The sequence below is a fragment of the Rissa tridactyla genome, chromosome 1 (assembly GCF_028500815.1).
Source record: "Rissa tridactyla isolate bRisTri1 chromosome 1, bRisTri1.patW.cur.20221130, whole genome shotgun sequence".
In the NCBI taxonomy this organism is placed as follows: Eukaryota; Metazoa; Chordata; class Aves; order Charadriiformes; family Laridae; genus Rissa; species Rissa tridactyla.
In genome coordinates this window covers 157,088,150-157,108,151 of record NC_071466.1, presented here as the reverse complement: position 1 = coordinate 157,108,151, position 20,002 = coordinate 157,088,150, and the positions used below count along the sequence as shown (strand labels likewise).

Below are 20,002 nucleotides of genomic sequence, written 5' to 3'. Positions count from 1 at the left end.
TCATATGCAGGAAAGCTGAACGCCCTGCCTTTAGGCTGGATCTGGGTTCCTTGATGTATTTACCTAGATCACGTGACAGATGGTGCAGAATTTTAGCTTACGGCTTTGAAATTGAAGTAAAATTTCTGATCCTTAGAGGCTAAGAGGACTAACTTCCAATTGTGAAACAATACAGTGCTGCTTTAAGTATCCAGAAATGACAACATTCTGATGAATACTGCTAAGCCTAATTAGAGATTTTCAAAGTCAAATCATTAAATAACTTAAATGCATGAATATACGCCTAATTTTATTGTGCATATAAATCAGGTAAAGAGGGCAAAAGAATTTGAAAAGTAATGAAGATGCGTATCCTATATCCTTTCCTCTTATCCTGAGTGGTGCTGAATACAGTGATGCTCCAACTATTGCATAGTGATGCATTCTGTTCCCAGCTGTTATTTAAATCTGACTCATGGTGTCTGTAGGAGACCTGCAGAGAACTGAGAATAATGTCTGCCTTGTGCTAAGCAACTCCAGCCTTTGGTCCAAGTGATAACTGTAGTTCAGTCTGCTTTACCTCTTTGGTTTATAACCTTGTATGATAAAACATAAGCATAAACTCTACTTTTCTCTCATTGATTCCTTCTTATGTCATGTCAGATAAGATGCTCGTTTTACATTTTGTATTAGTCAAATTATTTGTTTTATGAAGTGAACAAAATGTTCAATAAGAGTGAAAGAGGAAATTGATCTTCAGAGGACTTCAAGCTGCAGACTGAACTGTAGGCAGTGCTGTACATTACCATGCCATTATTAAAGCCGGAAGGAAACCATGCTTACTGGCAAGCTTTTCCAGTATTTAGAGCTGGGAACAGGATTTAGAAGAGGACAGATTTCCTTGAAATACAGGAATTAGTTTTAGTGGAAGAGGGGACTATCAAAGGAAATCATTTTAGGATGAAAATTTTTGTTGTGACTAATGTGGAATCTGCTGTAGGGCTGCCAGCCTTGCCAGTGAAGTGGAGTTTTTCAGTAATGGGAAGAGAAGTTAGCATGGAATAATGTAGCAGTTTCATAGTGTTATCATCATTGTTGTCAAGCAATTGTTTTAATCTTTTTACTTGCCTAACAAGTGAATAATCATTTGGGGGAAACATGATTGCCTCTTTTGTTGTTCCTGGGGGTAAGCGCTGTCTTCTGTTTGTGTTGGCCATTCGGCTTGTTTGACAGGCTGAGCTTTGCGTCTGAAAGTATTTTGCTGCTTGATTCATGTGCAGAAGTAACTTGAAAGAAGGATCCATTTTCTAAAGTGCTTCGGTTCAGCGTTTTGTGCAGACGTTTGAAAACTGCTGTCGTGACTAGGTGGATTTTGGGATTTCTGCACAGAACAGAAGTAGGTGGGTGGATGAAAGGGCAATTTAGTCTAAAATAAATCTGATTCACGATGGGCAGAATTTATGAATCGCAGTGCCTTCACAGTAGTGTCCTGTTTCCTTCTCCTCCCTCCATCTCTGCCTGACCAGGGCAGTGGTAGGAGATCAATGTCAAAAAGATATTTGTACTGGACAAGAAGCAGTAAGTGTGGTGCTATGTCTGGAGCTGTGGATGCAAGTTTATTAGCCAGCTGCTCCCAAGAGGCATGTTAAAAGCTGAGCTCTGCCTGAGCCTCAGTCAGTGGAGAGAAGGGCAGATGAATGACTAATTTATACTTCTTTCCTCATCTCAGATACTTGTGATCATGAAATATGAGTGAAACTCATTTCTGAGTTTCTGGACTTCTGTTGAGTGTTTTTTTAATTGGCCATTGGATTCAGAAGTTACTGGAGAGGACAGAACATAGAATAACATGCGCAACACTCAGGAAATCAGACTTAGAAGAGTGATTTTTAGGTTACAGTCTGTGCAGAACTGTGCATCATTGGCAGCTGGTAGGAGCAGATGTGCAAAGGAGGCTGCTGCAATGTCTCCTGGAGATTGGGCTGGAAATCATGCTCCTTAGGTGCCTTTTTTCACTGCTGCCTTTTACTTGACAGGAGGAGCAGCACACTTTTTTTGCACGACTGCGATCATGATTTCTGATGTGTTTTCTTGTGGCCTTCCTTAAGGTGATGTTTTCACCTGCTATGGCCAAAGGTCCTTAGAATTTTTAAAGATGGGTTAGGATGGTAACACCTCTCTTATGAAGAAAAGGCTGAGGGATTTGGGTCTCTTCAGTCTGGAAAAAAAGACAGCTGAGGGGGGATCTTATCAACACTTATAAATACTTAAAGGGTGGGTGTCAGGAGGATGGGGACAGGCTCTTTTCAGTGGTGCCCAGGGACAGGACAAGAGATAGCGGGCACAAACTTGAGCATAGGAAGTTCCACCTAAACATGAGGAGGAACTTCTTTGAGGGTGGCAGAGCACTGGCACAGGCTGCCCAGAGAGGTGGTGGAGTCTTCATCTCTGGAGATATTCAAAACCTGCCTGGATGTGTTCATAGAATCATAGAATCATTTAGGTTGGAAAAGACCCTTGGGATCATCGAGTAGTTCCTGTGCAACCTGCTGTAGGTGACCCTGCTCTGGCAGAGGGGTTGGACTAGATGGTCTCCAGAGGTCCCTTCCAACCCCTACCATTCTGTGACTCTGTGAGATCTTCATCCTGACGTTAGTTGCTGACCGAGAATTGGGGAACTGGAGGGAAAAGAGGGACAGAGGTGAGAATTTAAGTCTGCATGAAATCACAGCAGAGTTTGGATATAAGCGTTATGTGATTCCCTGTATTTTGATCTGCGGTGTGAAGACAGTCTGAAGAACATATTACTGAAATAAAAACTGAGTCTCAGGCTATGAAATTGGGAAAATAGCACAACTTTAAGCTCAGCTGTGTGGGAGGGAGGAGCCTCAGAACTGATTTAGAACATACACATGTTGATGTATTATGTACTATGTGTGTATATATATTATATCTAATGTATACATATTATAAATATGTGTATATATATGTTTAATGCTGTCTTCACCTGTTTTTTTCAGACCTACAGCTGTTTGTATTTTGATGGCATGAGACACCTTCCATTTGCTTTCATTTTAAGGTGATTTGTAGAATGTGACATTTCAGTGACCTGGCAAACATGAAGGCACATCCCATGTCTCCGGGCATGGAAACTACTAAAACTAAATCTTGTTGACCACAGGTAGTGCATTGGATTTTAGTACTCTTCTGCTATACCGTAAAAGGATAACTGGTCCTTTACCACAAAGTGTGGTTATTGGTTTGAGAGTTAGTGCTGCAAGATGTGTGAAAGTGAATTTTTAAATATTTTTTTGATGATTATGTTTAGCAGTGACTTTTGAGCACGTAAGAAGACTACAGGGATAATTACAGGGATGCCTGGACCTTGAGGGTCTCAAGGAAGCTTACAGTGGGTGCTTTGGTGACTTAGCTGCCTGTGAAGATGACTGTACTCTGCCTTTGTGAATATCTCTTTTTGTTTTTGTATGTTTTTTGTTTCTTTATTGAGCAGGTTGTGGTTTGGCTGAAATGCATAGTAGACTTGGCTATGTGTCTTAAAATGAAGTTTTCATGAATGGGAGCGCTACTGCTTGCATCTCTTATCAGTTTGGTACTGACTGTTTTGGCCTTTTTTTATGTCATTCATTTGTAGAGATAATAAGCAAAAACAGTTGTGGGTTAAATGATTTAGTGATCTGATGGACCCAAACGGAAAATGCTACTGGGAATAATCTCAGTGTTATTCTCGAACCTGTAGGAAGCTTACGAGGCTGTATGCTTTTAGCTTTTTCCAAATCCTAACTAATAAAGAATGAATGTGTGTATGTGTGTGAATGAATAAAATCTAAGATTGCCTCAAGCAGAAGTGGTGCCTGGTAGTTAACTTTACAGGGAAGGAGAATAAGGAGCTAGAGAAAGAAATCTTTTGGGTCTATTTTCAGTAATTTAAATTTAATTTAGAAACTTATGACTGAGGCAAAACTCCTACGAGCACTTACTGTAATTTTTATGAAGCAGGATGTTGTGGAGCAGGTGTTGCCAAGGCCTGGAGTTTGAATCTCTGCTAGTGCTTGTACATGGTGCCACAAAACAGCAAGTAACAGCGAAATATCTTTCACCTACTGTAACTAGAAGCATCATGAAGAGTTCCCATTTTAACTATTCTGTGTCAGGTGGCAATGTATAAAGAGGAGTCAAACCACGCTTTTTTGATCCTAGGATGGCAATGTTAGAACAGTTCTATCTCTAACAGCAAGTCATATACAGATTTTCTTCTAGTTTTACTTTCATAAAAAGAACCCGCCTTTCTTGCCTTCCTAACTGCAGCTGAAATATCCAGTACTGCTACAGGCACCAGAGCCTTCACCCTGCAGCCCAGAAGCGTAACTGTCTGTACCCATTTCTCAGCTGAGCTTCTTCAGGTGGAAGTATCATATAGTATGCGTTTGGGGAAAAATTTTCAGTGCAGTGTGCAATGTATGGTCACAGGTTTTTCTCACGCAATTGTTGTCAGCAGTGATAGGAATTTAAAGCATTTAAAGCAGGAACTGTCCTACTTTGCTCTTGATCTCAGTTAGCAGGGCAGCACTAGTTGATAAAAATGTGTGTAGTTTTGGAAGCCCGAGTAGGTCTTGGAAGTGCAGCTGAGGACAACCACAGCCTAGGTTGCTGAAGAAACTTCTTTGCTAGCTGTAGGAGTCCGAAGCAGCTCAGAATATGTTTTTCATTACTTTGGCTTTATCCTTGATGTAGGTATTGTGTGAAGCAGCGGGGTAGGGAAAGAGAGGGTGAAATAGCCTCATGAAGGAAAAAGTGGTATAAGTCTGTGATAGGGATGACTTCCTTGACTGTGCAATTGTACTTGCAGTGCTTTAAAAATGTATGTCATTGTAACTAAGAAACTGGTTATAATTTCTTCCTCCTTTCTCATACTAGTAGGAAGATGTGGAAACAGTTTTTGGGGAGCTGAACATTGGCTGCATTTTGCTTACAGGTGCAAATACTGATCTGTACATTTGAGGCTGTTTCAGAACATTTGACTTTATTTTTACTCCAGTTGTAATGAAGTACTGAACAGTCTGGCCTTTGAAAGGGAATGGGCAATGCTGGAAGGCAAGAGAAAAGAATTTGGAGGCTTGCCTCACTTGAGAAAAGTCCCTGACAGCATAGCTAAACAAGTTGTGCTTCTATAATGAGTTCTGTGGCTGTTTAGAGATACTGTAAATAACACGTTCACCACAGAGGATGCTCAACTGATGACAAAGTCATACACATACTGCTTTCAAACACTGGTCCTTTTTACTGCTGGGTCCTCAGTGGTGTGAAGTTGTTTGTATATGCTTTTATCCAAGTGAATACAGAACATGTTGTTCTGTTGCTCTTAAAGAGAGCAGTATGCACTTTGCATACTATCCACTGGCAACTAATTGCTAGTTAGGATTAAAGAATTCCGTATAATCACCAATTTAAATCCCTGTTCAGCATACCTTTAAGTATGTTAGTTGACGTATTCCTTGGCAACCTCATGTTTATGGTGACAATTCACTATATATAAGCTAACATTTTTATTTTAACAGATCCTTTCTTAAGTAGCGGGAAAGTTTGGATATCCATAAACACAGCTTATTGGTTTATTTTCTTTAAAACAGCTTTGCTGTATATGAGAAACTGTGCACTGAAGGTTTAGCCCTGGAACTTTTTTTTTTAAACACATGTGACATTGATTTCTCTCTAGAGTACATCTGAACAGCCTGGATCAGAGGAAATAGGTCTGAAAGAAGTCTCAAAGCCTCAAAGAAATAATCAGCTGTAACTATCATTCCTGATGTGGTTGTTTAAACTGTTCTTAAAGATCTCCAGTGATGGAGACCCCTGGGCCGTCTGGAGCAATCTTTTCCAGTATAGAGCAACATTGACCTTTGGAAAAATCCTGGTGGCTATCAGGACTGCTGAGCTGTCTGGTACAGATGTGGAAAAGAGATTATTTCTCTTTGCTAAAACTTTACATGTGCTTAAAAACGATTGGCACATTTTATTATGTACCTTCCCTTCCCCCTGTAATCACTTTTCCTTTAGGATGATTAATCCCAACATTATCTCAGTTGCTTCCTCATTAGAGAACCGCTGTCCATTGTCGTGCTCTTCTTTGGATTCTTTATAATTAGACCATACTTTTCTTTAAGTGCAGCATCCAAAGCAAGACACAAAGTCACACTTAAAGCTCTTTTATTTCCTTTTTTAATATCACAACATGAGACAACCGACTTGTATTCGTACGCCTTCCTGCAGAAGCCCGTGCAGTCAGCTGGGTGAGCAGCACTCCGTTTCCTGCAGCACTCAAGGTGCTTTGCACAGGACTGCACTGTGGGGGCGGGCTAAGCTCAGTTGTACCACTGTGTTGGGTGCCCCATAATGTTGACCCAGCAGGAAAAAATCTACACAGGAAAGAAAAATCTTACTCCAAAGGTTGAATAAAGCTCAGATCATTGCAAATGGGAGCGTTTAAATATAGTGCATTTGAGAGCAAAGCTCAAACTGTCATACTCCCAGCGCGTTTTCTCTTTTCATTTTAATTAACAGGTTGTCTCTGTACCACGCTCTTTCCTGGATGAGACCAGTATTAGTTAATGGACTGAATTCTCTGTGTAGGCAGTTATTTTCTGTGTGCTGTGTGCAGACTTTACCAGGTTAGGATAACAGCACTTTACAGATGTTTGAATACCTACGTAAGGTTAAAAGCAAAGGATAGTCAAGCTCATGTACTCCAAAATCATCACTTCCTTAGACCTTTTTAAGCCTCATCTGGTCTATTTAAAAAGAAAATATACATTTCCCTGTGTTTCCAGAATGATTTCTTATATTTATCTGGGGGTAAAAAACCCTCCCCGAAGTGCGCTTTTTCTGTCCAGGACGTGGAGAAATGATGCCTTAGGTCTATGGTAACTATACTCCTGCCAGTCTCTGTATTAGGTCAGTTTACAGCAAGAGAGTATTAGTGGGATAGTAGGAATATTGCAGTTAGAGATAATTAGGCTAGAAGTCCATTCCCAGCTGTTTGTTGGAGGTGGGGGGGGGGTTGGAACCACAGGGAGTGAAATACAGTAAACTGTAGCTTGTAACTTGTGTAACACTGACCTGCTTTTCCTTTAGCATAAATAAAAATTTCGTACTAGTTTGGCTATACATGGCAAAGTGGTACAAAGTATCTGTGTTGTGACCTGATCCAGAAATGCCGGCCCGTTTCGATCATGGGCACTTAAGCAGTGTGACTTGTGAAAGGCCAAGCTGTTGTAAGGGAAGAAAATAGCCATATGCACAATGCAGCCTCTTAAATAATTGAAATCAGCTTGATATAGAAGACTTTATCTTCTTTTACTGGGGGCTGGTTTTTTTTCCATAGGAAAGTATTTCCTCTTGAGAGATTTTTTTTTGATTGAACAGTTCTTGAGATAGTTGCTTACAAAATTTTCATTTGGGGTATCTCATCTTGGTACTTCTGTTGTGGTTTCTAAGGTGTGGACATATAGTTACTATGAATGATGTTATTTCCTGGGATTAGAATATCAGGAGAAGAATGCATCAACAGTCAACCAGGATCTTTAATTCAGCTCTTCCACCCAAGAAAGGGGAAGAATCCCATCGTAGAGGAGCTGGAGTCGGCTCCTAATGGTATGTCTAGGTATACCTAATGTGCTGTCCACCAGCAGCCTCTTTCCTTTAAGGCAGGAGTGAATTTTTCAGCTCTGTAAGGGGCAACATTCAGCATCAAACAACATACGTGTACATTGTAAATACTCCATCTGAAGTAACTGATAACTTAATAGAGATGGTTAGTGTATTTCTTTTCCCTTTCTTTTGAACCTGTTTCACTGCAGATAGAATTCTTCTGAACAGTAAATTTCTAAAGACTGATATATTATGGAAATTGTCATATCGGTGTTATTTCTTTATCCAATTATACTGTTTATTTTAACATTATCTGTAATGAAAGTGATAGTAGTTATTAACATGTTCAGTCATTTTCACTTCATTTATATTATTTGGAGACATTGAGATTTGCATAAACTGATTTTTTTGAGAAATCAACACGCCTACATTTATTTTAAATTGCATTAAGCATGCAATAAAGGAGAACAGTTGTGTGTGTTTGATCAGAAAGGGGAAAGGGAAGGAGATGCTTCAAATACATGGTACCTTGTGGAGAACTCTGGCAGCCCCATTCACACTGGGGAGGCCCAGTTTCAGCGCAGTGATATTTTTCAAGTAGGAAGGTTAAAGCTATTCATGACGTCAACCCCCCCAACTTCTAAATTCAGTTTCCAATCCAATGGGTAGCTGTTTCAGCTTCCAAACATAGTGTGCTGCCCTGAGGAGTACCATGTATGAAAGGAACTCGATGCTTCACCAGGTTCAACGTGATGGTAGGTTGAAGCTATGGACAACATCATGAACAAAAAACCCTACTTCTAAGTAAATTCAGAATCTTAGGGGTAGCTGTTTCAGCTTCCAAAAATAGTGTGTACTGTCCCCGAGGAGTCTCACATAAGGAACTCATCAACACTTCAATGGGTTAAACTTCTAGGTTGTCCTAAAAGATAGATCAGATCATCTCAAAACAAATACCAAGGTCTGAATTCAAGAGAAGCTTTTATTCTTCTCATGAGACCAATGTTTACTGTTCTTGGATATATTTTTTTTATTAACTGTCTTGGAGAATATGCAGCCAGAATGCCTCTCAACCCTGTTTCCCAGTTGCTTTCTCCAGTGTGCATGGGCGTCAGCATGGTTTTAACCGGGTGTCAGATTCACTGGAGGAGCTTCTAATCCTGACTCAGGTTTTTTAAGTGGAGAGTACCTTTAAGAGTGCCATCTGTGATAAATGGAGCAGTGCGTATAGGTCTGTGTTTAATCAGTATGTTCTGTGATTTATAACCACTCACTGACTCCTGTGTCTGTAGCTTTACTGAACAGTAATGGAGACAGGTTGGAACCTTATGCAACTTTACATGCTAGAGCATGTAGGGAAGTGAATGGATGACCCAGGGAGCTTAAGGACCAGGAAAGGTCCTAGTAAGGACTTAGAAGGACATCTCTTCAGGCTAGTGTGGCTGTGCTGTGGCTTTTCAGCTTATTTTAATGGTCAGTTGTTTGGAAACCCGTTTCACTTGCTCTCTGCTAGTAGTCTTGCTTGGGGAAGGTGCATTAGCTGAGCTGTTTCCCAACAAGTTGTTTCTGTTTCTCATTTGTCTCCTGTATGTTAAGTTTTGATGAGAGGAGATTCCTTGCGTCTTCTCTTTATTGTTGGCTGTGTAGTATATTTCCCAGTATGTTAATTAGGAAGTTTTCCTTTGTGATGTTCCTGAATAGAAGTTGTTCTTGAAAAAAATGCTGTGAGCAGACTGACCCATAAAGTAGGACTATGTAATGCTTTCTACTCCCATATATTTCTCTGTTCCTTTACAGTTGTTTTGTTACCTTTCTGGTTCTATACGTATTTCTAGTAAAAATGTTCTCCTTGAATTCTTTTTCTGGATTGTCTATATATTCATTGTTTCCTACATCAGATAATTTATGATGTATTTCTGTGTTGTTAACTCATTCTTTTATTTCTGTTGTTAACTGAGGCTATGAAGTTTCTAGGATCATGCAGAAGCTACAGTTCTTACTACAGGATGGTCTTATTACCAGGACTTGAGGGCTTTCTGTATCCACAGCTTCTTTCTCTTGAGTTTGGAGTGCCACATGCATATTGAGCAACTAAGAGTACCGAGAAATAGAAGACTCACACCTTAATATCTTGGGTGTTATTGTATGGCTGATAGCTTGTGGTCTCACAGCACCAACTTCAGCACTGGGAAAAGATGATGCAACTTTGCTGGAGCTGATAGAGATGAACTCATTTGTGTTGGTCATGAACTTTGCCCCAGGTCTGAAAGCTTAGACAGCAGTTGCTCAGGATAACCTGTTTCCAGTGGAGTGCTCTGAGAGCCGTGATAAGGCCTGTTGTAGTGCATTAGGGACACAGAAGAAAAGGCTTTTAGGCAAGTTTAATTTCACTTAAGATGCTAGCAACTGCAGTTTCTTTACTTGTCATGTTTTGAGGATATTGTTTAGGAAGAAAGGACAAAAAGTCCAGGATTAATTGCTAAATCTTGACGTGCTCACACAAGGAAACACACTACTTGATATCATAATTATTCTTAAAACTAGTGCAGTTCCAGAATCACTGGTAGGGATATTTGCAGTGAATTTTCAAATGTTATGCAGTGGGTGCCTAAGCCTAACAGCCTATAGGGAAGGGACAGAAAAGTTTGGTGGGTTTTTTTGATTGGTTTGTTTGTTCTGGTTTGGTTATTTGATTGGGTTAGTTTTTTCTTTATTTGAAATAGTGCTTGTGTTGCCTTTTTTCTTCTTCCCTAGTAGTTTTGCCCGGGAATTGTCTTCTGGAAGTTCTATGGGTATAAATTATGGCAGAAGTTTGATCTTTGCTACTATGCAGTGGCTTTTTTCTGTTTATTACAGGGGGACTTTTAGGAGATTTCTCTTTTTCCAGGTGAGTTCAAGGCCAATAACACTTGCACATTGTAAAGAAAAATGTTAGGTAACTTATTTCAAACTTCTACTTACAGAGAGTACTTCTTAAACTTCGGTTCCGTCTCTTTGTACTTCCCTTTTCTTTTCATGGTTTCAGCTCTTAGTGAGGGCTTAGTTTCAGCCCTGAAGGCTGGGGTAGCTGGGACTGTTGTGCTCTTTCTCAGCTTTTCTGTGAAATCTCCTTTTTCTGTGAAAATGCACTGACAGGCTCTCTCTCATATGACTTGATTTGCCGAGTGATACATGCTGCGACTACCACTAAATGCCTTCCTATCCGACTGTGCAAGAACTTTTCAGTATTATTTGCTTATTCATATACAGCTGTTTGAAAAATTAAGCATGTACAGGCATATTGTTAAGATCTGGCCTTGGAGCAATGAAGTTGTTGTTTTGTGAGTTCAATACAGAGTGGTGGTATTATGCGGGTTGAAAATCTCTTTTTAGATATTCCATCATGCTTTGTGTAACAAAAGTCTTGTAAATTAACTTCTCAATGGAGCTGCTTTTAGGTGTTGCAGGTTGGGACTTCCATTTACTCCTTGAAGTAATACGATTTTGGAGCAATGAGCCTGCTGACCTGAACAAGTTAAAGCTCAGTCAAGGGTATTTTTCCTTTGTCAGCACGGCACACTTAAGGATATGTGTCAATGAAGGGAGTCCCTGTGGATAACTGGGTTACTAGGATACAGTGTAGGCTCTGTTTTAATTAGGCAGTTACTCTTGACTTCAGGCTCTCTGTCATTTCATTGCTTCTAGAGATTCTGTAGTGATAATGCAATTTAAGAAATAAAAATTATTTTGTTTCAAGGATGTATCTTTTTTTTCTGAAAGTATTTGTATGCATTGGGTGCAAGACATTACTCACTGATATGCCATCTGTGCAAAAGAGGCCTGTGATTGCAAGGCTACCTTCAGCTGTCTGTAGAAAGCCTCATCAGCTTCCCCATCCTGATCAGGTGGCCTGTAATAAACACCCACAGCAGTGTCCCTCATATTTGCCTGACCCTTAATCCTTACCCATAAGCTCTCAAGCCTCTCTTCATCTGCCCCTAGTGGGAGCTTGATGCATTCCAGTTGCTCTCTCACATAGAGTGCAACTCCACCACCATGCCTCGCTGGCCTGTCTTTCCTGAAAAGGACATAGCCATCCACGACAGCATTCCAGTCATGTGAGCTGTCCCACCATGTCTCAGTAATTGCAACGAGATCGTGGCCCTGCAACTGCACACAGATCTCCAGCTCTTCCTGCTTATTCCCCATGCTGTGTGCATTGGTATATAAGCATTTCAGAGAGGGAGTTGTGTGTATAGTTTTGACCCTTGAGATGTGGTGTGCCTTCTGGCTCTCAGAAATACTGGCACACTGGCCCACGAGCACTGAGCAACTACACCCAGGGACCTCACCAGCAAGCCCAGTACTGTCCCTACCCTCCTTCAAATCTAGTTTAAAGCCCTACCAATGAGCCCTGATAACTCTTGTCCTAGAACCCTTTTCCCCCGGAAGTCAAGGTATTCCCGCCTGTTACCAGCAGGCCCGGTGTTTTGTAGATCAGGCCATGATCAAAGAACTCAAAGTCCTGCCAGCAGCACCAGGCTCGAAGGCAGGCGGCTCCTCCTATTTACCCCCTCATCATTCCCCACAACTGGGGGGATAGACGAGAACACAACTTGCGCTCCTGATCCCTTGGTGAGCCGTCACAGGGTCTTGAAATCTTCTTCATTGCCCTTGGACTTCTTTTTGTTACCTTGTTGCTGCCTACCTGAAAAAGCGAAAGTGGGTAATAGTCTGAGGGCCATACTAGGGAAGGAAGCATCCTCTTCACGTCCTTGACCCGGGCCCCAGGGAGGCAGCAGACCTCCCTATGTACCATGTCCGGCCTGCATATTGGGCCTTCCGCTCCCTTCAGTAGGGGGTCACCTATGACAAGGACATGTCTTTTCTTCTTTACCGCAGAGGTTTTGACGCAGGGGGAGGTCTGACTAGACCTTGCTGACACCTCCAAGGTAGGAGAACTATCGTGCTTGTCATCATCCAGGTTCCTTTGCAGAGCACTGTACCTGTTCCATAATAGCACCTGGGAAGATGGGGTAGTCGCCGGGCAGTCTTGAGTGTGGCGCCTGTTGCGCTGTGCAGGAGCTTCCTGCCGTTGTCCCCTGTCCTCCAGGTTACCACCTTCAGCTGAGGTGACAGAGGATAGGGAGTTCTCTGTTGCAGGGGTTCTATCTGCCTGATGGGTTTCTGTCGTGGGATGCAGGATTCTACTCCAACTATCTATCTCCCTCTCACATTCCCTGATGCTCCTCAACCTACTTACCTCCTCCCTGAGCTCCATCACTAATTGGAGGAGATCCTCTACCTGGGCACATCTCCCACAGGCGTGCCCATCACTGCCATCCGACACCGGCACAAGAGCAGGGCACACCCTACAGCCTGATGTCTGTGTTGGTAACATGTTCCCACAGGAGCTCCATCTGAGAGGCTGCATCAGGCCTGGTGGTTGTAGAGCTCATGGTTGCCACGGTCATCTTGCGAGTAGTTACCATTGCTACCTGGCTGGGTTGACAGTCTTTCAGCGCTATCCCACACAAACCACCATGACTGGACTGGTGTGTCACTCCCTGTTTGGCCGCCCTCTTCTCCAGCCCAGGAAGGTACACCCTTGCCGTGGTGCTCCCAGGTGGTTCCGTGGGTGACACCCAGGCAACGCCCACTCGCTGCTTGTTTGCTCCGTGCGCGGCTTCAGTCGCTGCGCTCCCGAGGGGCTTCTTTTAGGAGGGGGGAGAGTGGTCCTGCCCCCTGCTCCTTCACACCTGCCGCTGGGGGTGGTGGCTTCGCCCCCCGGAAGTGCCGGGCACCGGCTCGGGCCGGTATGTGTTACAATGGTATAAATAAAGAGAAGCTGTGGGGTTTTTTTCTTTTAATCTGCCATTTACTGTGAATTACTATGGGGTCCTGTTACGTCTCAGCAGTGGATGTGTTAGTAAGAACAAGTTTTCTGATGTTCCATCGGCTGCGCAGTGGAAGTTGGGATCCCAGACTGCCTACAGCTCTTTAACATGATGGTTACAAGCAAAAGTGTCCCAAAGGAAGTTGTGAGAGGCTTGGTTTTTTTTTTACTGTTGGATAAGGAATAAAATGTAAATGCTAGTGCTTGGTATTATAGGTTCATTGGTATTGGTTTTCAAATGCAATACTTGGTGAGAAGTGCCATAATGTGTTTTTTGACTCAGGTATGAAATACAGTTAGACTGCCTTCTCCTAAACATCTTTACAGTCTCCATCAGCTCTGCTGGCAAGCAGGCAAGGGTTTATCTTTGCCCCTTCCCTTGGTGCATCTTCTCTCCTCGTGCGGAGGTGGAAGCCTGTGCTCATTTGCTGTGCAGGAGGGGGAGTTTCTTGAATACTTGCACCTGGGCAGCAGCTGAGCCACATCTGTTTGCATGTACATGAAGAATGACTTCAAGATGTTCCTCTTCTTTCCTGGCTATGTATTGAAACCTGAAGTGTGCAAAAGTGAGTGTGTGCATGTACATAACTACTCGCTTCGCGTGCTTCCTATTAACACTATTGTTTTTCTCTTAATACAACTTCTTCTATGTGCTACGAAATTTTGTCTTCGACTGCAGTGTGAAAGAGTGCCTGGACGCAGCATAATTTTTTTTATTTCTTTACGTTCTCTTTTAGCCTTTCAAGTGGTACAAGCAGCTTAATTAGTTAAAATTCATAAGTGCATGCGGTAAATGAGAGATATTTTTGATCTTTTACAATAAGAAAATTAACATCTTTGAGAAGCAGCTGTTAGGACTCCAGATGATTTGTGTCCCTTGCATAGCCTAGGTGTGCACTGCCGCGATGGAGCGTTGGGCAGGGGTGCAGCATATGCTCCGGGGAAACAGAACCTTCCAAAAGCTGCCCAGAGCCCCACAGAGGAGCTGCAGCTCAAGAAGAGAGGAACAGCTCAGGCTCCCATCCCCTCCTCTCCCTGGCTTTTGTGTGCCAGGGGTGATCACTGTCACTGTTCAATCCGTGCTTAATGCCTCTCAGAGAAGAAAGCAGACAGCTTTTCAGCTCCACACGCTTCTGTGACTCGTATTTTCCTACAAGCCAGACACCTAAGAAATTTAGTTAGAGGCTTACACCAGAGAACTGTGTAAATTTTTTGTAATGAGCTAATGCATGCAAGCTCTTTTTGACGAAGCTGAACTAAATGCTGTTAAAGAAATTAGAAAGTTATTAACTGTTAAGCCATATGAGGAAGAGTTATGATTTTTTTTTTTAGCTATGTTTGCATCTATCATTCTCTCTACTGTTGGGTGGTCTTGTCCTACGCTACATTTGGTTATTTTGATTTCTTTCTGTTTCTCAAAGAAAAAGTTAAATAGTGTTGAATTGCAAAAATGTTGTTAAAAGCTTCCTTGAAATGTGATGTGCTACTCTACCTCATAGTCAGGGAGCCATTTCAGGTGGTGAATATTTCTAGTGAGTTCATAGCTTTAATTTTAATTATTTGGGAACTGTTATTATCCTAGATAGTTAATACGAAATTTCCCGTAATACTTGGAACATATGTAGCATCAGTTGCTTCTCCACCTAAAATGCCTCTGTTTGAAACAATGGGCAGCAATAAAAGAACAATTTTTCTCCTTGCCTAAAAAATAAAGATACTAAAATCTAATGTTGTAGATCATTGTGTTAGTACACAGATGATCTTTTTTTTTTTTTTTAAATTATGTATTTTTTTGAACTGGTTTGCTGCTAGTCTATTGGCATTTGTGATATTTACAAACTTCACTAGCCATTACTTAGTTTCTCAAAAATAATAGAACAAAAATTACTAGTTTTATTCTCAGGGTTTAATTTTATCACAAGTAAAGACTTCTGTGTTGTATTCATTGTTCTCATGCCTGTACTTATCATCTATAACATCTTCATGATAGAGGAAATCACCTACATTTTAGTAGATATTGATAGTCGTGATAGTGTACAATTGTCACATTTTAATAGCAGAGTGCAGAAAACTTTTTTGAAGTCACATGAGAGATTAATGTCAGAAGTGAGATTACATCTTGGATACTGCATTTAAAAATATATGAAAGTATATTTATTATAAATAAATAAAATATGTACATATGAAAGAGTATTAATGTATGCATATGTTACTGTAACTGTATATGTGAGAAATCATCCTTTTTTACTCTATTATAGAGTATAGAATAGACATTACTTTTCAGCATTGCAACTACAGGAATGCTGAAAGCTATGTTGCTTTAATTGCTTTCTGGAAAAATGACTAGTCTAGTTCCTGGTTTAAGAACACACAATTTTCTGGCAAGCTGACCCGATATAGTTTTGTTACCAAAGAAGCCTGTAGACTGCAACCATCCTTTGCTATAGTCATGGGAAAGTGCTGTGCTGCTGTTACAGCCCTTCCCAAACTCACAGAAGCCTGTGCCAGCATTAACAGTGCATGGCTGTGCTTCTGTAAATATGGATTTGGCAGTTGAAGGGGTCGTTGTGTTCCATGACCAGTTTCTCTACTTGTGTGTTTTGTTCAGGCTCTTACCAGTTTTGGGGGGCAGCAGAAGCAGCAGCGAGTTCGTCACCCCAAGCCCATCAGTACATTTAGTATGCTGTCACTCCTCCTGTCGTTGTCTGAGCTGAGGCTTTGTACTGGTGCCATCTGTGCCTCCCGTGGCCCCTGCCACAAGTCCTCCCCTTTCCTCCCCTTTGCCATAGCTTGGGATCACAGCTTCGCTCCCTAAGCTATCTATTCTTTTTCATAATGTTATCAGCTTGGCGGAGTTTGGCTTGTCTGATTGTCATCCTGTCACCGTTGCTTAGCTCAACGGCACTACAGTTGCTGGACGGGGAAACCGTCACCCAACAACAACAGCTGTGCAAACAAACAAGTCAGCATTGATATTCATCAATAGCTTTGTGTGGTCGTGGCATTGAGATACACCAGAACATGTGCAATCTGTCTGTTTTCTTTGTCCCAGGGTATAGCCAGATCGGCCGCTCCGCGCCGATGAGGGGGTGATTGTCATGCCATGGTGTGCCTTCACCTCCTTCCCTTTTTCCTTTGCTTTTCCTTCCTCTCTGTGGGCTGTCTGGCTGCTCCCGGGCACATCTGCCGTGTGTCCCATCTGCTCTCCATGAGAGGCACGCGCAGTTCTGACAGGCAGTATTCAAGTAGGTAGTACACTGTTCTTCTAGAGATGACAGAAAACAGTAATTTGTATTATTAATGGCATGTCACTAATGCTTCCCGCTTCTAAAAGGATAAGCAAAAAAAAGTGTGGAATGTTGGCTTGCAAACTTGCCGGTGAGTTGTTGTTTCAAAATCCTGTATGCACAGGTGAGTTTTTCCAACTCCACTTACTTCAAGTAACAATGCTCTTACCTTGTCGTATAGTTTGTAACTTTTTCAAGACATGGTGTGTTTTCCTGAAAAAAATGAAGCATCTTTTTCAGAAGCTGTGTTCTTTCCTTCGTGGAATCAGTGGCAAGATTCTTTACATGGAGAGGCACAGGTGTATGATAGAATTGTTATTTACTGTTACTTCATGTCTTTCAAGGAAAAAAATATTATCAAACTGACAAGAAAAAACTAATTCTAAAGTCAGAATGAACTTAAATCCAAGATTGCCCTTGACTGTCATGCATGTGTATTAGACAGCTTACGGTGGTGCAAGTAACTCTTCAGAACATCTTTCTGTGACATGTCGTCACTTCCATCAGGATCGTGCCTTGTGACAGCTCCCCTATGGAATTGAACAAAGATAAAGGGAGCTCTGTGTGGGTGAGGGAAGATGATGATACACAGCATAGGCATGTATAGGCAGTGAAACTTGTTTGTGGAATCACCTCTAGCTTTGAGTTCAAGATTTGTGGAGATATGCAATCAAAAGTGCAGTTACTAATTAGTATGTATTCACCTTTGCCAGTTGTATTAATTGTCACATGTAGCAATTCCATGTTTACCACTCTTACTGTGTTGAGGCTAACACAGCTGTCTTGCGTTACTGCTGCAGGGATTTACAACATGAAGCCGTGATGAATGAGAACTTTATCTGTTAACACGTTTCCCTGCAATTTGGAATTCACTGTAAGTGAGTGCTAGGTGTCCAAAGTGTGACCAAGGTGGGCAGGATTTTACAGGGATGGCTAAAAGGAATTGTGCATGCCTATAGGGAGAGAAGTGATTCATTTTGGCAGTGTTTGCTTCATGGCCTTGTAAGTCTTTTGTTTTAATATCTTCCTGTTTGCGCAAAATGTCACAAAAAGAAAAATAAAGGCTGGAAGCCTAAATCAAAAGAAGGAGCGAGGCTATGGAGACTTTTAGTGGGGAGAAAATATTGAATGGCTTTTGGTCAGCAAACGGCTGGCTCAGGGTCTACGTTTTGGTTCCATGCTTACTAGAAACTGCTTTGTCTGTTACCTATGTTAACTGCTTGTGAAAGCATGGTGGCTGCATTGCGCTACACTGTGCTGGGTTCAAACAGCTGATTTCCATGGAAGAAGTCAAGGATGTACTTGTGTATTTGTCCTACATAGCTTTTAAAAGAATGTGACTTGTTTTTTCTTTTCTTCCACCCCTGCCCCCCAATGCCCCCCAAGAGCATTTAAGGCAGTATATTTTATCATCACACCACAACTAAGCATCATAAAGCTTGGCAATGCCTACAGTGAGTTTCAGGAGGAAAAAATTAATTGGGACTACTTGAGAGAATGGTATCTGCTACGCTGCAAATCATTGTGCATGGGATCTGTAAAATAAGGTATATAATCACAGTGCTTATATTTGATTAGGTGTGATTAGTGGTACGATGGTATTAGCTCCGTGCATTAATTCTTGCAATTGTGCTTTTCAGATCAGCAGCTTCAAAACTTATTAAGTTGGTATGTCAGCACTTTAAAAGTTGTGTCAAGGAATTTAGCAAACAGACCAGGGAAGAGGGGATGATTACAGCAGTTTATCACCTTTCGAAAGTGTCATTAGACTGATAACAGTACGTAACAGTTATGTGAGCTATTCCTGCAAGATCTACCACGGCTTACTGAGTTCAAGGCATCCTCGAAAGGGTTACAGATGTAGTTACAGTTGAGCAGTGTACGGTATCACTGTTTGGCACTTTACACTGTATACGCTTGTTTTTATTTTAAACTGATCCCTGGTGGTTTAACTGGATGGCATTCCCGTCCCTCCAGCCCTTTTAATGTGTGCTGTCAGTAGGTTCCAGCAGCACTGTGTGGACACTCCCATATGAAAACAGGATGATCAGGTGGGATACATAATTTAAGGTTGAAACCTTTGTGCGTATCCTTGAAAAATATCCTGCAGCAATTTTCTGTATAATTTCCTTTAATATTCAGTTCTGAAGGCTACTAATCTTGACATTTCAGAAAAGTACTCGAGCAATAATCAAGCTTTTCTCTGCAAAGTGCATACATGATTGGAAAAGCTTATATACACATCTTTTCTGTAATCCAAGAACACTTCTGTGAGAGAGTAGGAATTATAGTCAAGTTATGCAAATGCTACTCATATGTGATTTTTGCAAGTATTTTGTTAAAATATTTGGTGAATTCTTAGCTTTTTCTCCTTCATGTTTGAACCCGACTAGTACTACTTGAATTCTACAAACTGGAACAGTGAAAGTTTTCTTACAGGTGGTCCACAAACAGTACTCCTGCAGGGGGTTGTGAATAAAGATAGCAATTGTGTAATGAAGCAATTTGCCACTGGCTACCAAAAGGCTAACCAAAAGGTTAAATGAATGGCTGACAATGTAAGCCTAACTACTGGGCATGTTACTTAGCAGATTCTTGTAGTTGATATCAGGTCCACGTTTGCCTTACGTAAAGGGAACCCTTCTTCATCTCTCATAAGCATCACCCATTTCTGCTATGAGATGGAGGATCTGGTCCTTGAAACAGAACAGATCTGCTAGTGAGCCTAATACTGAGACGTAATAAAACTGGAGGAAATGAAGTGATACTAAAGGAAAGCAGAAGACCTGAAGTTATGCAAAATTTTGCCCTGTGTTGTTCCCTGTTACCCTTTTTGGTTTGTTTACGTTGTGAGACCGTTAGCCGCCGCGCATTGCAGCCATGCATAGGTAAGAGGGAGCTACTTTTTGCCCTTTTGTGGGGCTTGCTGGAGTGCTGCTGTAGGGAGATGAGTAGGTGCAGAGTGAGAGGAGCTCATGTTGTCCTGCTCATTTCCAGGGAAAGGAGTTTTGCAGGGAATCTTACTAATTGTTTTGACTGGCTTATGCAGATTTTCACATACTGCAAGGTTTTGTCTTGTTCCTTGAGTTCTGGACAGTTGTCTCCAGAAAGGCTGTGTGTGGGGTTTTCTCATTGCGGTCTCACTACTTGTGCTAATCTGGTGTCTTCTGGTTTTTGTTTTTCTCTCTGCCTCTTT

General features: G+C 41.6%; 1 protein-coding gene across 4 annotated transcripts in view; it reads left to right on the top strand.

The window, feature by feature from the left end:
- KIAA1549 (KIAA1549 ortholog) overlaps positions 1-20,002 on the top strand; it is a 153,154-nt gene that overhangs the window by 53,304 nt on the left and 79,848 nt on the right. The window lies entirely within an intron of this gene.